Source organism: Lithobates pipiens, unplaced genomic scaffold (assembly GCF_037356315.1).
Source record: "Lithobates pipiens isolate NorthernLeopardFrog02 unplaced genomic scaffold, aLitPip1_a1.2 Scaffold_10, whole genome shotgun sequence".
NCBI lineage: Eukaryota > Metazoa > Chordata > Amphibia > Anura > Ranidae > Lithobates > Lithobates pipiens.
This window is the reverse complement of record NW_027507686.1, coordinates 84,955,976-84,977,954: the sequence shown is the minus strand read 5'-3', so window position 1 is coordinate 84,977,954 and position 21,979 is coordinate 84,955,976. Positions and strand designations below refer to the sequence as shown.

General features: G+C 46.2%; 1 long non-coding RNA gene across 1 annotated transcript; it reads left to right on the top strand.

Annotated features, from left to right (window-relative positions):
- The first annotated feature begins 6,802 nt into the window (after positions 1-6,802).
- LOC143933586 (uncharacterized) lies at positions 6,803-8,379 on the top strand. Its single transcript, XR_013263126.1, has 2 exons — positions 6,803-7,602; positions 7,695-8,379. It is a non-coding gene; the product is annotated as an uncharacterized LOC143933586 (long non-coding RNA).
- Positions 8,380-21,979: the final 13,600 nt, after the last annotated feature.

Below are 21,979 nucleotides of genomic sequence, written 5' to 3'. Positions count from 1 at the left end.
GAATAATTTTTTTTGAAATATCACATCCCTTCAAGACTGCCTATGCTGATGCTGAGTGACTGTCCTGCTATGTTGATTGTCTATCCTCTCCCTCCTCCGCTGATATGTTGGAAGAACATTTCTGGTTCTGGATGATGCCATCAGCCCAATTTTTCTGCCCCTGTTTAACAGGGGCGTTTAATTACAATTTTTGATGCAATGCTTTGCAGCAGGGCTATTTCCTGCAATAAAACTAGAGTATATGGGAGAGGTTGCAGTGTCGTGGCACCAGCACCAGTGCCTAAGGCCCAATTTTTCTGCCCCTGTTTAACAGGGACATGTAATTACAATTCTTGATATAATATTTCACAGGAGGGCCCGTTCCTGTGCCCACCCAGAGTAACTGTGAGGACTTATAGTGTTGTGGCACCAGCACCACATCCACCAAAGGTCAATTTTTCTACCACTGTTCAACAATGGCATGTAATTACAATTCTTGATATAATCATTCACAGCAGGGCGCTCCAGCGCCCACCAAGAGTCACTTTGAGGGCTTACAATGTTGTGGCAAAACCAACACCTTGTTCCACCATTTCTGCAGAGCATATAGGGCAGGCCCCTACTTTCAAACATCCAACTTACAAACATCTCCTACTTGCAAACGGAAGGAGACAACAGCAAGTGAGATGAAAAAAGATGGACGACAAAACAAATTATACAGGGGTGATAACCCTTCCCTATGTTTTCCAAAAAGCTTAAAAATATTTTTTTTGACTGGAGCTACACTTTAAAAATGTACCAGTTGAAAATTACAAACAGATTCAACTTAACACAACAAACCTACACAGTCCCTGTCTTGTTTGCACCGCCTGTATATTGCTGTTCTGAGTATATAGGGCCTGGGGGGCCACACGCATTTCCTTTTTTTAATATGGGTACTGGGTTCCCCTTAATATGCGTACAAGACCCAAAGGGGCTGGTAATGGGCAGGGAGGGCTACCCATGCCATTTTTCTCAATGATTTTCAACCATATTGCAGGAACCAGATATAACATTAAAACCGCAAGCAGTTTTAAATGATGTTATTTCCGTTTAATGTCATTTTGTGCAGGGACTGATCTAAATACGGGAAACACGTGGCACTTCACAGGCATACTACAGACACCCCCCAGGCACCATATTTAAAGGAATATTTCACTTTTTTTTCACTTTAATCGTCATTAAAATCAGTGCTCCCGCCAAAACGGCCATTTTTAAAAACATTTTAGGCATTGACCCATGTCCCCTGGGGCAGGAGCCAGGTCCCCAAACCCTTTTTAGGACAGTATCTTGCATATTTAAAATTAGCACTTTTAATTTCAAACATTCGAGTCCCATAGACTTCAATGGGGTTCTAAAGTTCGTACGAATTTGGGGTCCGTTCGAAAGTTCTGGTGCGAACCGAACCAGGGGGTGTTCGGCTCATCCCTAATCAGAACTAATCAACATTCACAATGGCACTCACCAAGGCTGCACCTTGTCACCCCTCCTCTTTATACTTACATTAGAGCCACTCATCAGAAGAATAAATCTAACCACACATTTTCATGGATTCCAAATAAATAAAAAAAGAATACAAAGTAGCAGCCTATGCAGACGATCTGCTATTTTTTCTCACACAACCACACATTTCCATTCCCAATCTCCACAAAATATTTAAGACATTCGGATACATTTCTAATTTTAAAGTCAACCAACCCAAATCTGAAGCTCTCAACTTTACCCTATCCCCCGATAAACTGAACTGGACAAAAAGGAATTGCACTTACAAGTGGGTACAAAAAAGTCTTAACTATATACCTAGGGGTTAATCTCACTACAAATATTGACTCTATATATATGAAACCAACTATAAACCCTTTCTAAATTCTATATCAAAAGACCTTAAAAAGTGGACCCCAAAATTATTCTCTTGGTTCCGCAGAGCTTCCATACTGAAAATGACAACTCTCCCTAGGCTGCTGTATTTCTTCAACGCTTTACCAGTACATATTCCCAACGCATTCTTCACCAAACTTAAAGAATTACAAAGAAGATTTTTATGGGCAGGTAAAAGGCCTAGATTAAACTATTGACTACTTGCCTCCCCCAAAAACAAAGGTGGCATAGGATTCCCTGATTTAAAAAAATACCACATCGCAATTCACATCACCAGACTTATAGATTGGCATTGCCACGGAGACAATAAAGACTGGGTACAAATAGAACTCTCCTACAACAAACAACAGCTATTATACTATCCCTGGACAAATCACTCTAAATCACTCAGAAACACAAAACACCCCCTGCTCACTGCTACAATAGAAATTCTACACAAAATTGCTTCCACACACAAAATAGCCTCAATCCCTGGCCCACTAACACCAATTTCCGGTAACCCAGATTTCACCCCTGGGCTAAATTACCATAGAAGCCTTCCGAGACATAAACACAGCTCAACGTTCCTGGCATCCCATTGCTTGCTCGGAAACAAGCTAAGAACTTTACACTGTACACTTCTACATGTAATTAAAAACAGTAAACACAGAGCTTCATACTGCTTAGCCATGACACCTTTGGAACATATCTGCTACAAAAGATCCCCGGTACTTAAATCAACCTCTTTGGTTTACTTCTGGTTGACCCAATCAACTCTTACAGAAAGCAACAATCATAAAGAAAGATGGTAACTAGACCTGGGTACCAAAATTAGTGAAGCACAATGGGAAAAAACATGTATCTCTGCTCACAAGTGTTCAATAAGCACAAAGACCCAGGAAATATCCTTCAAAATTCTAAACCCAATAGTATGTGACGCCACAAAGGCCAGGAGGTGGTTCCCTATAACCTCTGATACCTGCTGGAGATGTGGCACAGATATAGGCACGTTTTTGAACATTTGGTGGACATGTCCCCTGATCCTGGACTACTGGAGAAAAAATAGGATTTTTTGTACTCACCGTAAAATACTTTTCTCTGTAGTTCACCAACTGACACAGCTCCTTTCTTAGCCCATTGGGTTGTTACCCCACCTTCAGGAGAGGACTAGGCAGAACATGTTAATATATTACGACCATGTTACAACAAAACCAGAACTTTCTAGTTTCCGAAAGGGCGGTCCCTTAGGTAACAATCCTCCAGCCTGTCTCCTGCAGCCTCAGTACGTCAACAAGCAGTATAACGTAAAAAATAGGAGGGGAGGGTGCTGTGTCAGTCAGTGAACTACAGAGAAAAGGATTTTACGTTGAGTACAAAAAATCCTATTTTCTCTTACGTTCACCGACTGACACAGCTCCTTTCTAAGCCCTTGTACACACGGTCGGAGATTTCGGAATGTGTCCGATCGGAGCGTTTTGTCGGATATTCGGACTGTGTGTGGTCTGCATCGGACTGTTACCATCGGAATATCCGTCAGACCAACTTTTCTAACTTGCCGGAAATATTTTCCATCAAAATGCTCCGATCGGACATACTCCGATCATGTGTAGCCTACTCCGACGGACAAGGTGCCACGCATGCTCACATTCAAATTCCGACACGCAAGCGCTCGTTCAGGTAAAACTACTGCTCGTAATCGATATAGCACATTCGTCATGCTGCAATGTTAAAAATTCTTTCATGAAGCACATTCTCTTGTTCTTTACAATGCTGCAAGAAGAAACTTCTTTTGATGCTCATAGTCACACACACTTCTCCCGAACGTATTTCCTGACTCTTTTTTACTAATTTCGGCATTACAATTTTTGAATTCGTCACATCTATACAATTTTCTATTTTGTTTATTCTTTTTTGCCTGCATTTATTTTTTGTTTTTTCATAAACATCTCCTTTTTTGACAGTTTGCTCATCTTTCCATTTTTTGGGGTGTGTTTTGTGTGTAAACTTATCACAACAACATTATTATATTTTTTAGGTTTTCTTTTTTAATCTACAGGAGGTTGTTTAGTGTTGGTACCCCTTGTTATTCATGTCACTTTGTATTTTTGAAATGTACCTGCCTGCTCACAACTAAACTGGCCTTTTTGAAGTAAAACACATACGCAAGTATTTCTTCCAACAAAAAAAAAAAACTTTATTTAGGTGTCAGTAACAGATAAAGAGGGAGGCAGCGATGTAGAAACTGGGGAGATTAGCAAAGCCTTTGGCCCCAGGGCACACATCAACTATTTAAATGCAAAACTTGGTGGCCTGAGCAGATGACATCTATGTTCCCAGGCTGTGGAACTACAACAGGCTGCATCTTCTGTCAGACCAGATTGAACCCAGGTCATCAATCTCTGGTCTTCCTTCCACGCTTCCTTCCAGGCTGTGGCTGTGGTGCTGGAGGTGTGGCAGAAGGAGGAGGAGGAGGAGGGGCATGGGCCAAACCACACAAGTGTGTTTCTTGTGTCATTTGGCCCAACAGACCCTTGTTGAGGGTGTGTATAATAACCTCCTCACACAAGTGCTGTTGCCCCTCCTCCATTTTCTCAAGCTTGCATGCAACCAAGGCGGCAAAGGCCTCTTGGTAGGTTGGTTTTGCTTGGAGGGCCGCTGATGCCTCACCAATCAGCCTCAGGGCCGACTCCTCCACATTCCCCCCCTTTCTCAGCCTTTTGCGTGGAAGGTGGAGGGGAGGGACTTGGCATTCTGTGAGGCTCCTTTGCCCGCCCACCGCTTGGCTGCTGCTTACCCCCGCCTCCTCCTGGCTGCCACTTTCCACAGCCACCTCCTGGCTGCTGCATTCCACACCCTCCTGTTCATGGCTGAGTTCTTCCTGTGTATGAAAAAGGGACATAGTTTTAGTGTTTGGTTCATCAAGCACACACAATTTTCACATCAACACTGTTGCAAACTGTTAACCAATAGAAAAGACTATCATTCTGAGCCCAACATTTTTCTTTCTTGTCCCAAAGGTTTTGGCCACTACTGTCGATTGATATGTGAAACACTTTCTAAACTCAGCAATTAGTGAGTAAAAATCAAGTTAACATCATTCATTTATACTCCCAAAACATGTACAACAATACTATACCTGGCTCAAGCTGGGCTCCCCCAGTTCTTCCTGAGTGGAAGGCCCAGCTTGGGCGTCGGAAGACTCATCAGGTGTGGAATGTAGCATAGGATGCGTGGAAGGAAGACTAGAGAGTGATTCTCTGACCTCAGCCTGGTCTGACAGAAACTGCATCCTATCATAATACCACAGCCTGGGGACATAAACGTCATCTGCTGCAGCTCCAGATTGCATGGACTTCAGCACCTTGGTCCTCTCCTTCAGATATGTACTCCTCAGGCCACCGATTTTCTTTTTTAAATAGTTGACATCTGCCCTGGGGACCACCGGCTTCACAAACTCAACCAGTTTCAACATTGCTGCCTGCCTCTTTTGTCTGTTACTATATTGAGGGTGTGTTGGTTGCCACAGGCAGAGCATGTCTCTGTATTTATCGATGAACAGAGTGAGGAAGCTATGATCATTGAAGCCGTCCATAATGTCTGCAAGACACAACACAAGACAAACCCTAATGTCAGGCTAAACTCCACTAATGCAGGCCTCAATCTAGAAGCAGTATAGCCTAGTGATGTAACAAGTTAAAAATTTTACCTTCGTTTGCACATTCGTCGCCTCAGCTTCTCCCTCTGTTCACAGATCGTATGAACGACACACGCGTGTTGCGTTTTATATACAGTGCGCATGTGTGAAACTCCGCCTGCCCCCGAATTCTCTCTAGACTATTCCCCGCCCCTTCGCTTTTGGCGCAGTGGGGAGAGCACATGGCAGAGAGAACGCAGGTGCGCAATAACAGTTCCACTAACGAGGAGAAGGGTGAGGAAAGCCCGGAGCCTGAAACGTCCCAATACAGGAAGAGAAGATTTAAGGCCTCAAATATGTCTTTTGGAGAGATGTTGGAGATGGTGGACATATTGAACAGGATTGACTATGATGAGAAGTATGGACCTTACCCAAACTCAAATATCAGAAAGGCCAAGATCATGACTAAAGTTGTGAAGAGTCTTCATAAGAATTTTGGGGTATGCCGATCCATGGATCAACTGAGAAAACGCTGGTCAGACATGAAACTGAGGGAGCACGAGCAGTACATAAGGATCAAGCGTGTTCTTGAAAAAAGTACCGTATATACTCGAGTATAGGCCGACCCGAATATAAGCCGAGGCCCCCAATTTACCCCCAAAAAACTGGAAAAAATTATTGACTCGTGTATAAGCCGAGGGTGAGACATGCCTGTCCATCCCTGTGTGTCCGTCCATCCCTGTGGGTCCATCCATCCCTGTGTGTGTGTCCATCCATCCCTGTGTGTGTCCATGCATCCGTGTGTGTGTGTGTCCATGCATCCGTGTGTGTGTGTGTGTGTGTCCATGCATCCGTGTGTGTGTGTGTGTGTGTGTGTGTGTGTCCATGCATCCGTGTGTGTGTGTGTCCATCCATCCCTGTGTGTGTGTGTGTGTGTGTGTGTGTGTGTGTGTGTGTGTGTCCATGCATCCGTGTGTGTGTGTGTGTGTGTGTGTCCGTCCATCCGTGTGTGTGTGTGTGTGTGTGTGTGTGTGTGTGTGTGTGTGTGTGTGTGTGTGTGTCCGTGCAGCCTACCTGTGTCCAGCCTGCCTGTGTCCGTCCAGCCTGTGTCCGTCCAGCCTGTGTCCGTCCAGCCTGTGTCCGTCCAGCCTGTGTCCGTCCAGCCTGCGTCCGGTCCGGCCCGTCCCGTCCCGGCCCGTCCCGTCCCGTCCCGGCCCGTCCCGAGCCGAGCCTCCGTCCTTCAGCTCTTCGTCGGCGGCCATTCTAGGATTCAAAAGCCGCGCCTCCGTCGGTGATAGGCAGAACACTCAATTTCCCACTGACTGCTGGGAAATTGAGTGGTCCGCCTATCGGATGTCCGTGATAGGCGGAACACTCAATTTCCCAGCAGTCAGTGGTCCGCCTATCACGGACGTCCGCTCATCCTCATACTACGGACGAGGATGAGAGGATGTCCGTGATAGGCGGAACACAGACTGCTGGGAAATTCAGTGTTCCGCCTATCACCGACGGAGGCGCGGCCTTTGAATCCTAGAATGGCCGCTGTCTGTCTGCTCGACACGCTGATCGGGCAGACAGACAGCGATGACTCGAGTATAAGCCGAGGGGGGCACTTTCAGCCTCAAAAAAGAGGCTGAAAATCTCGGCTTATACTCGAGTATATACGGTAAGTATTTGTCGTGTGTTCATATGATTATTCTTGCTTGCATACTGCTCCATGTGCTTTGATTTCATGTTGTGCATTTTAAAATGACCACTTTCAAGTTCATGGTTTCATTCGTTCGTAGGAAACATCGTTCTGCAGGTAAGTATTCCAGCTTAACAAAGTGTCCCCAAGAATGTTCTCACCTTGGAACTCGGCCAAAAAAAACAATTGTACAACACTTCCAAGCAATGTTTCATATTCCTATTTCTGCCCTCTGTGTGCTAATTATTTTTTTTTTACATTCTCATAGGGGAGAGAAGACTCGGCAAGTATGAGGACACCGGGGACCACACCCCTCCCAAAGAAGGCCAAATTCCCAAACCAGAAGCAGAGGAGCAGGAGGAGGAAGGAGAGATCATTGAAGTTGGACAAATTGTCACCACAACAGGTGAGTGTCGGAGAACACAGCTTCCGGTAAGCTCATCAATGTATATCACCATATTTTTAATACACGGTGTGTTTTTTTTATTTGTTTTGTAGGTGATGTGGAAGAAGAATCCAATTTTACCAGTGAAAGTGCCCAGATCCTGATTGGGGAGATAATGGGGTGCAATCGGGATTTGGAAAATATACAGCAAAACATCAATGATGTTAAAAATAAAATGAAGAACATCATTGATGTTTTGGGGAGAGTGTGAAACAGCCCAAACTAGCTAGGGTTTTAGTTTTTGTATTTTAAACCACTACCTTTGTATTTTTCGAAAATCCAAATTTGGAAGATGCACAGAGTGTGTCAACATGCGCTATCTCCCATCATGGGGGATCAATGTACGTGTTTTGTGTAAAGTGGCTGAGATGAAGGGGCTGTAGCCCCAAAACATGTACATTGATCCCCCATGATGGGAGATAGCACATGTTGACACACTGTGTGCATCTTCCAAATTTGGATTTTCCAGGGGTGACACCCCATGTGATGAAGGCAATATCAGCCCAGTTTGTACATACTCATGTCTGATATTGTCTTCACTTTTCAAAGTTGAACTTTGTAAGTTCCTGTGTTCTGTATGTTACGCTTTGATACATGCCTGTTTACACAAAAACACCAAGTAAACAAAAATTAGCTGAAAGACTGTTTTTGATACACACAATTTGTTGGTTTGTTGTAAAACCCTTTTCTAAACGCACATGTGAATGTGCTTGCTTGGATTAAAAAGTTAAATTATCATCAATGTTTGGCTTCCTTTTTCATTGCACCAAAGATGTATTTGGAGTAAAATTTTTGATTGCGGTGAGAATGGGTGTTATTTACTAAAGGAAACTCAACTTTGCACTGCAAGTGCAGTTTCAGGTGTACTTTTGCAGTGCACTTGTAGTGCATAGTGGATGTGCCTTTAGTAAAAAACACCCACAGTGATGTGTTAATTTGGACAATCATGCGATTTTCCTGCCATGGTGCTGAAAATGAGCACGATTTTGGTCAGTAATGCACTACATACATTAGTTACCAAAAACAAGGTGTGTGTGTGTGTGTAGCAGACCCACAACATAATAAGCTTATCTGAAGAAGAGACTGTCCCCTCATCTCGCTCAGAACTTGGGTTTGCACTGTTGGTGAAAAAGGCACAACAAGAAAAAACATAAATTTACCTAGGAGACACCTAAAAGCAAGCCAAGCAGTAAATGAAGGAGTTTCAAATAATAATTTATTGTGAAAATGCCTCTCAGACATTGTCTGGCATATCAATGGCCCCCCTACCCACAAAGTAGTCCATGTATTGGGTTCTAACCTCACCGGTGCTTGGGGGGGGCAAGCCACGATGAGCAGGTTCAAGGCCAGTGAGGTTATCATTTTCCAGCAAGTCTGCTTCTTGTTGGACAACTGAGACCGCATAGTTCGCACAAAGTCTTTTTATAAAATTGTGCAGAACACAGCAGGCCAGCACTATGTGATTGAGTTTGTATTCCGCCATGTGAATAGGCGTTAGAAAAAGGCGGAACCGGCTGGCCAGTATACCAAAAGTGTTCTCCACCACTCTTCGGGGCTCTGGACAGGTGGAAATTAAAAATCCTCTGGTCTGGGGTGAGGGTCCTCATCAGGAAAGGCCGCATCAGATGGTTCACCAGGGCAAACGCCTCATCCGCGACGAAGACGAACGGGAGTCCTTCCTGATTCTCCTCTGGGGGTGGCAAGCCCAGACTGCCACTCTGGAGACGTCAGTAGAACTCCGTCCGTGCGAACACTCCACCATCCAACATCCGTCCATTTTGCCCCACGTCCACATACAAAAACGCCAACATCACGATACTATGAAACCCCTTATAATTATAATAGTACGACCCCGAGTTGGGTGGTGGGACGATGCGGACGTGCTTCCCATCAATTGCTCCTCCACCTTCTTGGGAAAGTCCCAACGACTGGCAAAGTGGGAGGCCACAGTCTGCCATTTCTGTGGCGTTGAAGGACACTGTGGAGTGAAACAAGACCAAAAATTAGTAATTTTACAAATCAACATTGCAAGCAGATTAGACACAAACATTTTTGCCCCTGATTAGTTTAACATTTTGGGAACTGAGTATCTAAAGCCTAAAAAGTCTAAGGTCCCCTTATGAAAGTCATCACCCCCCCATCCCTCCCCCACCACGCCACCCCCCCCCCCCATCTGATGGGCCCTTGCTAAAAAATGAGGGGGGGATGTTTTGGACAGGTAACCCTCTCCACTTGATTGAGAGCTGAATGCCTAAATAATGTGTGATACTTTGGGAAGCCCCTCCTTACTTACACTATTGGCAGCCCACCGGACATGTAAGAAGTGTCATAATACCAAAAAGAAACAGAAATGGAAGCACATTTTGACATTCTGCTATTACATATCAAGATAATAATAGGGGAAAAAACAAACAAAAAAAATAGCATTTGAAAGTATTGAGGCAGGCCCTTGCACTACATGCTTTGGTGAATTCATCCATAAATGTGACCATCAAAAAGGTAGGTATAGTGTGTATTGGGTTTGGTAAAGTCAGCAGATAGAGGATTGCTATCAGCTGAGCTAGCAGTTGGGGGGAGGGGGGTTCCTAATGAGTTTGGCACAATCAAAAAAAAATGTCACTCTGCATGAATTGAAGCACACACATAACATTTGTAGACATTTTAGGGGGTGTTTAGGGGAAAGCAATACTATGGAGCTGACAAAAGACATTGGTAAGTGACTAGACTATAGTTTTATGGGCCAAGAAAAGCATGGTGGGGAAGTTAGTGAGGCAAATATGCCTGAGGACAAAGGGACAGAGTATATGAATTAGAGCATATTGCAATGATGGTAATTAGGGAATGAGGAAAGAAATGCAATACATTAGCAATCATGAAATACATATAATGTGATGTTAAAGGAGCAAACTTACCTTCATATAGTCCTTCTGCAGGACCTGAATGATGGCAGAACAGGTCTCTGGAATAATGATCCCCAGAGCCTGGGGGGGAGATGCCTGTGGAGAACTTGAGGTCCTGAAGGCTTCTCCCTGTCGCCAAGTAGCGCAACGTGGCGATGAGCCTCTGCTCCGGAGTGATGGCTTGCCGCATGCAGGTATCCTGCCTGCTGATATAAGGGGTCAGCAAAGCCAGCAGACGGTAAAAAACGGGGTCAGTCATCCGGAGATAATTTCTAAAATCATCAGGATTATTCTCCCGGATCTCACGGAGCAAAGGCATGTGCGAGAACTGGTCACGCTGGCGCAACCAATTCTTGGTCCACAAACACCTCCCCTCCCTGTTCATGGACCGGGCTTGTGTCAAAGTAAGAACCCCAACATGAAGCCCCTGCACAGCACAAACTCTACGACGAGTGCGTAGACGAAACATGGTTTCAAAGCGGTCGGCTGGTCAGAACGGACAACAGAAAGCACCGATAAACAGCAATGTCTGAAAGAACGAACTGAATAGCAGAAGCAAGCAGACAATAAGAAATGCAAATTAAAGTGTACTATACCAAGATATAGTCCACAATGAGAAACAAATACTGACTGCACGCACTGATTATCAGATACGCAAAGACAAGTAGAAACTGAAGAGCAGTAGCGATCTGAATCACTAATCTGAAAAGCGCGAATCGTCTCTCACCAAACTTCTACTAACACACGATACACACGAGATCAGCAGAAGGAGCCCAAAGGGTGCCGGACGTGGTGCTGAACTTCCCTTTTGTAGGCCTGCCGTACACGGCTTACGTCACTGCGTTCTTGGCAACCGGAAATTCCGACAACTTGGTCCGACCGTGTGTATGCAACATCCCTTCCGGAATTTATCCGTCGGAATAACTCCGACGGATTTGGTCGTCGGAATCTCCGATCGTGTGTACAAGGGCTAAAACCATCAGGGTGTCCCCAAGCAGTGCCAAAACAAGGGGTGGGAAACAGCATAAAAACTTCACCCACAATGGAATGTGGGAAACATTATAAAACTTCACCCACAAAACACAAAGTGTGGGAACAGCATAGAACTTCTTCCCACAAAAAAACAGAGTGCTCCTCATCTGGGAGTCACTACCTTACAAACCCCTCAAACTTGCGGTAACAAATGCAACAGTGCATTTACATAAAAGTAACCATGTTTTTTGATTAAAAAACTGAAAAAATTTAAGTGCAATTGCAAATCACACGGCCGTCTACAAAACTTTGCAGCCAAAACAGGCATCAGCCGATGCACTGACATCTACCTTATAGAATTTTGTAAAGTTGTGAACAGACGACCAGGTCGCCGCTTTACACACTTGAGCGACAGACGCTTGATGTTGGAAGGCCCAAGACGTTCCCATTGCCCTGGTGGAGTGGGCCGTGACCAGAAAGGGGGGCACCTGCCCCTTCAAGGCATAGGCCTGTACTACAATCTGTCTGATCCACCTGGAAATGGTGGCCGATGAGACCGCCATGCCTTTTTTCAGACCAGCCACTGAAACAAACAAGGAGTCTGACTTCCGAAAGGGAGTCGTAGCAGACAAATACACCCTCAGAGCCCAGACCATGTCCAGGGAATGGAGGGCCACCTCTTTAGACGGTGTGTCAGTTTAGGACACAGAGATGGTAACACAATGTCTTCATTGATGTGGAACGCAGAAACCACCTTCGGCAGAAAAGAAGGTTGCGGGCACAACACCACCTTATCCTTGTGGGTAACCAGATAGGGCGACTTGCAAGACAAGTGAGCGACCTCCCATTCTGCGGCCGAGCTTCTTGTTCCTCCTTAATGATTGGCATATGCCACCGCTGTGGCGTTGTCTGACTGGATCCTGATCGGACGCCCTCGAAGTGTTATCGACCATGTGGAGAGGCATAGTCTAATCGCTTGCAGCTCGAGCACATTGATCGGCAACTTGGATTCCTCCTCCGACCAGAGGCCCTGGGTCGACTGAACTCCCATTACTCCACCCCAGCCAGTTAGGCTGGTGTCCGTTGTGATTACTGTCCAATTCAGAGGTAGGAACGACTTCCCCGACCGAAGTGCCGGGGACCTCAGCCACCAGAGCAAGGAGTCTGACTAACTGACTCACCTGAATCTGCCGATCCAGGGATAACGGAGATTTGTCCCATTTCATCAAGATCTCCTTCTGCAAGACTCTGGTGTGAAACTGGGCATACGGTACTGCCTCGAAGGAGGCCACCATGAGTCCCAGGACTCGCATGCAGAAGAGTAGCGACGACCACCTGCAGTTCATCAATAGTTTTACCGTGGCACTGAGAGTCTGCAGCTTGTCTGAAGGGAGGAAAACTCTCACTACCATGGAGTCCAGCAGTAAGCCTAGTGTCAGGGGCTCAGGCCATCCAGGCGCCACAGCCGCATCCCTGCGCGCATGCGAGGTGGAATGGCACTCCGGCGCATTAGCAGTCCGGCGCTCAGGCGCACGCACATGCGCGCGCACTGGCGCACTTTAAGCCCCCCCGGCGGCCTATAAAAGCTGCTCTGGTGCACACATCAATTGCTGGCTTGTCTTCAGCTCCTGTTACCTGAAAACCTGTTTGTGCATCTGATTACTCGTTGTGACCCGGATTGTTCTTTGATGCTGCTGCTTATCCCCTGGACTTGACCCTCGGCTTTGTTATATGGACTCCACTTCTCTCCAGTGTTTGACCCTCTGCCTGTGACCCGGACTTGCCTCTTGTCTCCTGCCCTGACCCACGGCCTGTGACCCGGACTTGCTTGTGTCTCCCTAAGACACCTTACCTGAGCCTGTGCCTGTATCTAGGACTGTCCGTGTTTGACCCCCTGCCGGGCGTTCCGCCCTCTACAGCTACCAGCCAGTTGCTGCACAAGGTGTCCATCTCTACCAGACCTTCACGCAAGGCTTCCCCTGCCACCTGGGTTGCCTGTGCCTCTTTGTGCCATTTGCTCCCTGTATCACCTTCAGGGGGCGAACTGCGCTTAGTCGCAAGGGTGAACCGATCCCGGCATCTCAGCCTCAGTAAGCATTTCTCTGATAGTACAAACCAGCCATTTCGGAGGCTGACAGAGTGTGTTCCCCTTTAGAAACCCTCTGTCAACAAGTATCTGCTCTCACCGATGCGGTTCAGAAACTGCAAGCAGGCTATACTCAAGTTGACAGCCGCCTCCAACAGCTTACTGGGCCGCCCACGCCAGTTACCACAACCTCAGTTCTCACCAGTGGGGTCTCCTCTTCCGCAGCCTCTTCCAGCCCTACAGTGATCATGGCCTCTCCAGAACCCAGGGTCCCCACTCCGGAGTGGTTTTCTGGCGACCGCAAAAAATTTAGAGCCTTTAAAAATGCCTGCTCTTTGTACCTTGCTCTCCAGCCTAGAACCTTCTCCTCCGAGGTGGTAAAAGTAGGGTTCATCATCTCCCTCTTAGCTGAAGAACCACAAGCCTGGGCCCACGGTCTAATGGAACAAAGGAACCCCGTACTAAATTCTGTGGATACCTTTTTCGAATGTATGGCACAACTGTACGATGACCCCCAAAGAGTGGCCATGGCTGAAGTCACCCTGCATAATCTGTCCCAAGGGCAGAGGCCAGTGGAAGATTATATCGTGGAATTCCGAAAGTGGTCGGCCGATACCGACTGGAATGAACCTGCCCTCAAATACCAGTTTTGTCAGGACGAGCTGGCTTGGATGGACACTCCTGCCACCCTGGAGGACGTAATACAATCAGCCAATAAACTAGACAGGCGTATGCGAGAGCGCCGTTCAGAACGCTTTCAGGTGTCTCGTCCCAGCTGGAAGTTGCCTAAACCAGTTCCCCTCCATCCTTCATACACGGCTCCACCTGTCTCCACTTCTGAGGCTGAGCCCATGCAACTAGAACTAGTACGGGCTCCCCTCACCCCAAAAGAACGCTTACGCAGGCGACAGGCCAACCTGTGCCTTTACTGTGGGGGCTTAGGACATTTTCTCCGCACCTGCCCTGTGAGGCCCAGTAAGTCCTCTTCTCAGTTTATTATGAACTATCAAGTCTCTGGCTTTTCTCAAACTTACATCATCCTGTTTGTTTCTCTACAGTTAATGGGAAAGGAAATCCGCCTGCCAGCCATAATTGATTCTGGAGCATGCAGCTGCTTTCTGGATGCCTCATTCGCTACCAGACTACACATCCCTCTTGTCCTCAAAAACCAAAGTCTCCAGGTACACCTTGCGGAAGGGTCCATCCCTCGCTCTGGACTTGTTATGCAGGAAACCAGACCCATCTTCATTTCCACAGACTCTGGCCACCAGGAGTTCCTACGCCTTGATATTATCCATTCTCCCATGTTCCCCATCATCTTAGGGCTTCCATGGTTCCAGGCACATGAACCATAAATCTGTTGGAAAAGTAAAGAGGTCTCCTTCCCTTCTCAGTATTGCTCCCAACACTGCTTCCGAACTGCTCTGGCTTCTTGCTCCATGTTGGCACCTATATCTGACAGTCTGAAACATGTGCCTCCTACTTACCTGGAATTCAGGGACGTCTTTGATAAACAGCAGGCTGACCGTCTACCACCCCACCGGTCCTACGGCTGTCCCATTGATCTTTTGCCAGGCTCTGAAATCCCTTTTGGCCGTATCTTCCCGCTATCGGAAACTGAACTAAAAGCTCTCAAAGCATACATCAACAAAAACCTGGAGAAAGGGTTTATTCGTCCATCCTCATCACCGGCTGTAGCCGGTATTTTCTTTGTAGAAAAGGAGGATGGCTCATTAAGACCCTGTATTGACTATAGAGAGCTGAACAAGATCACCATCAAAAACAGGTACCCACTTCCTCTCATCCCAGAATTGTTTCAGTGTTTCCGATCCGCCTGAATCTTTTCTAAATTAGATCTCTGCGGGGCCTACAACCTCAATCGGATTCGGGCCGAAGACGAATGGAAAATCGCCTTCAGATCCAGATTCGGCATTACGAGTACCTGGTGATGTCTTTCGGGCTCTGCAACGCCCCAGCAACCTTTCAGCACCTGGTAAACTAAATTTTTCGGGAATATCTTGATGACTTCTTAGTAGTATACTTGGATGATATCCTTATCTTTTCCACTACCTTGGAACTCCATCAAGTGCACGTTAAGCAGGTTCTCGCAATCCTCAGAAAGCACAAACTTTACCTTAAAGCAGATAAATGCGAGTTTGAAAAAACAACAGTACAGTTTTTGGGGCTCATCATTTCCACCAATGGGGTCGCAATGGACCCCCAGAAGGTCAAAGCCATCCAGGAATGGCCAGCTCCCGTGGACAAAAAAGGGGTCCAACGATTCATCGGTTTCTCAAATTTCTATCGGAGATTCATTGCCGGATTCTCGTCTATTGTAGCTACTATTACCCAGCTTACACGCCAGCACTGTCGTATCCACTGGCCCCCAGAGGCCCAAGAAGCCTTCCTCAAGCTAAAGACCTTGTTCTCATCTGCTCCAATCCTACGGCATCCAGATCCTGCCTTGCCCTTCATACTTGAAGTGGATGCCTCCGAAACAGCCACCGGGGCTATTCTTTCCCAGAGACAGGGGCCCAAGGCCTGGATTTTGGGGGAAGAAACTCCAGTTTCTGAAGCCATGCTGACCCTACCCTGTCTGCTACCTGTTGGGGACTTAGGACAGTGATGGTCCCACCCTCCTAACTGCTACAGCCTGAGGGGCCCCCACCGCAGGACTCACCACCCTGACCGAGTTCTGCACTGTCCAGCTAGGTGTGCCTGTGTCAGCTCCCAGATGCCTGTGAGAGAAAACCGCACTGTGCTGAGCCCCACTGTATAGCGCTGAGCATGAAAAACGTGTTCAGCCTTCAACAAAATGGCCGCCGAGCATCTAGTATAAGGACATAATCACAAGAAAATGGCTGCCGGACTACAGTAAAATGGAGTCAAACCATGTTGCTCCTTGGACACACCAAAAATGACCGCCAAACACTCTATGCAATGAGGGACAGTGAACAGGCAGAGGAAATGGCAGCAAACAGTGCTACAGCGATCAGCAGACACAGCCTCCAGACACCCAGGGGAGAGACCTACAGACATCCAGGGCACAGCTACCCAGTGCAGTCCCTACCCCAGGTGAGAGCCCCCCCAGGGAGCCCCTGTCTATGGCACACACACTGCTTAGCAACCCATGCAGCATCCCCCACAGGGGGGGTGGCAAGATAGGGACAGGGAGAGAAGAGAGGGAGGTGGGGAACCCCCAAATCGACTTCCCAGGGAATGCCTAGCTGCTCAGCCCCACCGAGGCAGGGAGAGCTGTGCTTACCAGTCCTGACAAGCTGGGGAACATTCCATCACAGACCCACTCTCCGATCAGTAGGGGGTGGCTGCTGACCCGGCACTGTGACGCAGACATCAGTAGCCCGTTCATATGTGTGCCCCGGAGCATACACTCACCGGCTGCCCCTGGAGCTGAGGGGCATGTCGTGGCCGACTCAGAGAGGAGCTCTGGTCTGCACATGCTCACTGGCCAGGCTGGGGAGACTACAAGGATAAGGATATCCAGCCTGTCACCCAGCCGCCTGTTGATAGCAGATCACAGGATCTTAATCTTGCGCAAAAGGCAAACTTCTGCAGAAAAAATCCACGGAGTGATGGGCCCGCAGGGTTCCTAGGTCCATCTCCTTCACTAGGCAGAAAATAACTGAGGCTGCAGGAGGCAGGCTGGGGGGGTTGTTACCTAAAGGACCGCCCCTTGGGCGAAACGAAAAAAGTTCTTATTTTGTAGTAACATGTTAACATGTTCTGCCTAGTCCTTTCCTGAAGGTGGAGTAACAACCCGATGGTCTAAGAAAGGAGCAGTGTCAGTTGGTGAATGTAAGAGAAATTATATTTTGGATAAAACACATAACTGAGACCAAACAAAACCTAAATGCTGCAGCCTGTCTGATCCATGTTAATTCATATACACTAAGTACAAAAAGATGCTCACCAGGCACCTATTAAATGCAGCTAAAACCATGATCCCCTTACATTGGAAATCCACCCACACTTCAGGAGTCAGGGATTGGTTTCACAAAGTTCAATACACCTATAAAATGGAAGAAATTTTAGCAATGAAAAAACAGCAACAACATGTGGCAACCCTGGTATCTGTTCACACTATCAGATGAGTTTAAAAACAGCAATCATGCCGACTCAATAGACTCTGGGTTTTAGCAGATAAGAGATATAATAATATAGCCTGTATACTACTTCCATTCATTATATATTACCAAATATTATGCTCATCTATAGAACTGTATATTCTAAACTAAATGTATCAAACTTGTTTTGTAACATAATGTTCTCTCTTCACCCCCTCCCCCCCTTTTTTTTCTCTCCCCCCCCCCCTTTACCTACCCCCCTCCCCCACCCTTCCACCCACAAACCAAACTACATACAATTAATACTGGATAAATTCATTGTCTTCTGCAAATTGTGCAATGATAAATTGTTCGCTGATATAGATTGTTATATGCATAATTTGACAATTGTTAGTCACCTGTATGCCAAGTCTGCTTTCAATAAACTTTGATTGTGAAAAAAAATCAAATGAGGGCATTCATGTTGCAGGCTATCTGGATGATCTCCTACTCAAGTACTTCTCAATGTCCAAAGAATGATTCAATTTCTTCAGACCTTTAGCTGGTTAATTACCTTTAAAGTCTGCTCTCCAGCTCTTACACCATCTGAAGTTTAATCTTGGACAAATGAATCCAAGGTGTTGACACCATAGAGCTAAGGTATTGATGAAACCGAGATTTACCTTGGTACAGGTGAATCACAATAGTCATTATCTTTCACTTTATAGACAGGTATGCTTCACCAATGCAGCCTTCTTCTGACTGGGGATCTCGTTCTGTTGAACTAAAAAATAACAAGGAAGCACAAAGGACTAGTGCATTACCCAATGAAAATGTATTAAATGACAAGACATGCCAAAACAATTGTAGCACTTACCCCCGAAGGAGCTGCTGATTTGATTGGGCTTACTGTTACCTTCTTGATCATGTGTATGTCTAGGGGCCACCCAAGGTAGATTGGTCGAAGAACTGCAGAGACAGACACCAGATCTGCTTAAGACCACTTTCACACTGAGGCATTTTTCAGGCGCTTTCACGCTCACGAAAACTTATTTCCATTAAAATCAATGAACGCTTTCACACTGGGGCAGTTCGCTGGCAGGGCTGTGAAAAACTCCCCTCTCCATTGAAATGAATGGAAAGCACTTCAAAAGCGCCTGAAAAGCTCTTCAAAAGCACTCAGTGTTTTTACTGGTAGTTTAGAAGCGCCTCAGTGTGAAAGTGGCCTAAAGGATCTTTATTTGCAAAGAAGTGTAAACGAAACACAGTCTCTCAAAGTAGGGTTAGAGGGTTTAGGTAAAAAAAGTCCAGGTACTCTTGGAACTAAGTCAAGTAGAAAAGAGTCTCTCACATTAGGAAAATCCAGAGAATAGCCATTCACAACTGGATCCCCACCCTTATCAGATAGTCCTTCTCTCACCAGGCCTAGCAGCCGATAGAGTGCTCAAACAAAGCAAAGTCTCTGCCACAGACTTGCTATAGGACACTTGAATAAATTCTCTGCCACAGACTTGTTGTAGAACACTTGAATAACTGAAAGATGTAGACAATTTAGAGAACCCTTGTACAGTACCAGTATCTTGCAGCCGATGCGACGATACCATACGAGATCAGATTCGCTTGGGGTATTTCAACTAAGCCTCCAGGCTCCTTCTGAGAAGATAACCTTTGTGTGGCCTTCTCCCGAAGAGTCCTCCCTTGGATGCTTCTCCAGTTGCTGGGCCACTCCACAAACTGAGACGGCAGCTCCGGAACACCTCCGAATCCTTCCTTCAGTTACTTTGCCTCGGGCCAGCCAGCCCCCAGACTTGGAGCTGGGTGGATCTGCACCCCACGCCATGAGAGCCCTGGGGGCTGGTCAGGAGGACCAGGACCAAACAGACGGAAAGCACTTCTGGACCGGAACCCCGAAGCACATGATGTCAGCACCTTAAGTAGCCCCTCCCAGAATGCACAGCAAGAGTGACACTCCCACTGGGCTGGCTCCGAGAGAGAACTGGCACCCAATGCACCTAACTGGACTGCGTTCTAGCACCTGCCAGAGATGACAGTGCCACCTATGGTCAAGCAGAACACAATGCAATCCAGCTAGATTGGTACTGAGACCAAAATTTTGTGTAATTGAACCCAAAACCAAACTGCGGTTCCAGGAATATTAAATGACAAAAACACATAGAACGTGCTCTTCAGGAGCCGGCGCTACACAATACTAACAAAAAGGCTAAAAACAGTGAATAGAGCAAAACCCAAGTGGCAATAGTTTGAGATGTATATCACAGAGACCTAGGCATCACTCATACTGATGAGTCTCAAGGAACAAGCTCTCTTATCTAGATCATGCTGGGTTTGGTAGCTATGTTTTTGGCATGTTTTTTCTAATATTCAACTTTTGTTGGGTAATGCACCAAGCCTTTGCATGTTATTTTGTAATCTTGGACATAGTACAAGTCAGAAGGTTGCACTAGATGGACTGTTGTTTTTGTTCAACCTTACCATCTATCTATGTAAGAATATTCCTTACTCAGGATATAATTGCTTCCCTAAGGTCCCACACGAGGATCCTTGGCTCAAAGCAGCACCCATCAGTAGGCATCTGCATCAGGTTTTTTGGGCTTGATGGCAACCTTCAGCCTTCCTTTTGGCCAGTTTCACTCCTGACCTCTTTAATCCAGCATACATTAATCCAATCATTGGATCACCTGGTGCCTCTGTCCTGCGACACCAACCTCTCCCTGACGTGGCTTCCTTGAAGCTTTACAAGCTAGGGCAGAGTTTATAATTCCTTGAGTATCCAGGGTACCTTGTCCCCACAGAAGTCCAAACTTCCCATTAACATTCTGGAACTGAGAACCATCAGATTATCTTGACAACATTGGACTTCCCTGAAATGTCTACATAAACCATCAGTGGAGCATCAGAAGTCAAACTGCCCTAGGAGAAACAAGTGTGACACTTTTCTGGCCAGATTCACACATTCCAGGCCTCTTGGCTGCCCTCATCTCTTTAGCTGCAGGCAGACTTCTAAGCCACCTTGCCAGGACCTGGAGGAGTGTTCCCTTCACCTTGGGAGCGTTCAAAATCTCTGTCAAAGGTGGAGGGAATCAGATGTGGACATCCTGGCCCCAGGTTCAACAACAAGCTGTACACATGTTAACCTAGATCAGGGAGCCTCTAGCCTTCACAGTAGATGCTCTGGTAATTCATAATAATTTTTTTCCTTCTCTCTGATGAAGATCCTTCCTTGATTGCTGTGCAAGTTAGAGGAGGAAAGGGTTCTATCATATTTTATCACCACCAATTGGCCCAGAAGGATGTGGTACTTATGTGAGACTTATTGAAACTTGTCAGTCAAGCCTTGGCCTCTTCCAAATGGACCCAACCTACTGGCCAATGTCCCTTATTTTATACTGCATCTTAGAGGCTGGCTTTAACAAAATGGCTGTTGAAACCCAAGTCCTAAAGGATAGGCGTATTTCCCGGGCATATCTAGTGAAAATGGCACCTATGGCAAGCACTGAAACTGCGCCCCTGTCAAAACATTTGAAACCCATCTTTCGGATAACTTTAACAAAAAAAACAGCTAACAAAACTGCAAGTGAAACTCTTTAATCTTCCAGTTAACAAATTATGGATTGGCACTACATAAAAATTACAACTGCACCTTCCTTGCTTTCACTGATGCAATCTTGTCTGTGATGTGCTCAAAGTCAGTTTTTTCGGTTTCTTCTCTTTCTACACTCAGCAGAGCAAGATCACAGAGTCTGTCTTGACCCATGGAGGCTCTCAAATACGAAAGTATTCATTTTAACTTTCTTAATGATCTCTCACAGCTGGCGATTGAAACTGCAATAGTTAGCATTATCTGAATAGCAATGCGAAGATTTGGGAAGACACTCATCTCCATATTGAACAATGAATTCGAGAAGCTCTTTAGGTCTTGATATTTTCATGTTTGCCTGACTTAATTGCAACATTCTGCAATCCAAAATTTCTTCATATAGCTGCTGTCCATCAACATCAGTGCTGTAGAATTCACCCAAAATGTTCACACTCCTTTTTTTTAGGTCGTTATTGTAGGCGCTGTAACACAGTCCCTCGACATCGAGAAGGAACCCAAACTTGGCATCATGCAAACGGGTGAACCTTTCATCCACTTCTCTGTGAAGATGGTCGAGTGTTCCCTTCATAACTCCATCTTCTCCTTGGCTGATAACTCAGCATCTCTTGAGTTCTCTCCAGGCATTCGTTTCTTTCGTCTCTGACGTCTTAACTTCAATATTGCAGTCTTGACAGAGATTGAATCCTTCTTCGAGTGA